The sequence below is a fragment of the Belonocnema kinseyi genome, chromosome 8, assembly GCF_010883055.1.
Source record: "Belonocnema kinseyi isolate 2016_QV_RU_SX_M_011 chromosome 8, B_treatae_v1, whole genome shotgun sequence".
NCBI lineage: Eukaryota > Metazoa > Arthropoda > Insecta > Hymenoptera > Cynipidae > Belonocnema > Belonocnema kinseyi.
Genome location: NC_046664.1, coordinates 108,026,261 through 108,028,566, shown reverse-complemented (window position 1 = coordinate 108,028,566; position 2,306 = coordinate 108,026,261).

Genomic DNA, 2,306 nt, shown 5'->3' with positions numbered 1-2,306 from the left:
TAAGCATTAACAAAGATTAGCCTTTATGACTGTCAGAATCACCTTTTGTTAGGGCAGATATACGCTCGAAGTTATAAAGCGCACGTGTTGGAATCATACAAATTCGACTCAAGAGATAAATTTAAGTCTTTAAGGCATAGAAACTGGTCTTCAAGACATAAATGGAAGCCTGGATCCGTCTCACAACTAAGACATGCTCAAGTCGACCTTTTAGACTTCAGCATGTCTTGATTAGGGACAATTCAAGTCGAACTCAAGTCGAAGCATTTTTATTTGAGCTTTGACCCCAACAAGTACTAGATATGATCATTTCCTATTGTAAACATATATAATTCACTTTTCATACATAATAATTATTTTTAATCATTATTATATAAATAAAATGTGTAGGAAATGGAATGTATGTGCAAAACATATGAAATATAATTGTATGGAAAGAAAAGGCCATGAAAAGGCTAAGTTTCTGAAAGTGCTGAAAAATTCTGAGAACTTGAATCAGACTGTTCAGGTTTTCAAGGACGAGATTGTTTGTCCTGATGATCTTGCTGCAGCTGGGAAAAATTCTTTATTGCCTTATACGAAGCATCTGGAACAGATATTTCTTTTTATTTTCTCCGGTATCAACATTTCACGATTTCAGCGACGAAGAGTAGTATGACTCTTACTTCCCCTTAACCTACAGCAGAAGCAGTACGGTAGCATCATCTCCGCACTTCACATCAAGTCCAAACTTGGTGCGGAGTCATGAAAAATCCAAAAGACTGGAGATGGAAGCGAGCTAGGGCTGGACTCACTCCAGTCAAGACAACGAAGAATCCTGCTCCAGAAGTTCTTCTGAAATTTCTCTACGGCCAATGCAAGAAAGGATGCGGCACAACACTGCTGCAGAAAAACAGGGTTGAAGTGCTTCATCATTTGTATTCACTGTAATGGAGGTTCGTGTGAGAACGATCTTGAAATCTTGGACCACTCAGATGATGGAGAAAGCGAGTCTATTGTCGACGGATTGTTAAAGATATTCGTGTATTCGAAGAAGAAATTAGCGAACCTGGACCGCCAATAAGAACGAGGCGGAAGACAACAATGAATGACCACCTGTTCACTCTACATCAATGCTCGTGTGGAATCGAGTATAAACGATTATTCTTTTGCACATATGTTTTATTTCCGACATAAATTATTTATTTAATAACACAGCCCCACAAAAAAGTGGTCTGACCGGCAGACCAGAGCAGTGTATCCTTATGTATTTTGACCCGCTGAATCCTAATCCGAAGTAAGAAATATCAGATTCGTTTGTGTTTCAACTCTAGTCTAATAAAAACACCCGTAAAAAGGTGGTTTTCAGTTAAATTATAAAAAAGAGCGGTCTGGCCGGCAGACCGGAATAGTGTATCCTTTTATATTTTAACCCGCTCAATCCGAATCCGAAGTCAAAAATATCAGATTGGCTCATGTTCTAACCCTAACCTCAAAAGAACACATGTAAAAAGGAGGTTTATCGCCTAATTCCAAAAAAAGAAAGTAGTCTGCCCGGCGGTCTAGAGAAGTGTATCCTTATGTATTTTGACCGGGTGAATCCAAATCTGAAGTCAGGCATCATATTGGCTCGTGTTTTAAACCTAGCCTTAAAAAAAACCCGCAAAAAGGAGGTTTTCCGCCAAATTCGAATCGAAATATCCCAGATAACAATCGCGCGACTCACGCTTCAAGCACGCATGCGACTAGCACGATGCGACCCATATCGCACGCCAATGGAAAGCACATTCCGCGATTAAGTGATGGGTAAGTGCATGCGTGAAGAATGAGGATCATTCAGCCATCACTCATGTTATTTCGTCGTAGTCCTTACTGAATACATATAACCAATATGGAAATAATATTTTGTATTAAGCAAATTCGATTTGGTTGAATCAAATTAATATTTTATCTCAAATAAATGATGCATTTATCTTATTTCAAATGATATTTGTATCTGCGTATTGTACTCGTACATGTGCAAATGTAAACTTCATAGTTAACCGGACATCGTTCCCGACTTTGCCGTCAGGAAGGTTATGTGAGCGTCAAGTTGTGTACCGGTCATTCGTTTGCGGAAAAAAATTGTATCGAACTGATCTATGCGATATATTATTATTATTATTATTATTATTATTATTATTATTATTATTATTATGACACCATTAAGCCATTTTCTTTTCGAAGTAGGCGTGACTCACTCGGCAGGGGAAAGGAGTAGTGTGTGGAAGGGATAGAGATTTTTCAGATCGATCCAGAATTCTCGTGCTATTTAAGTAAATAACACG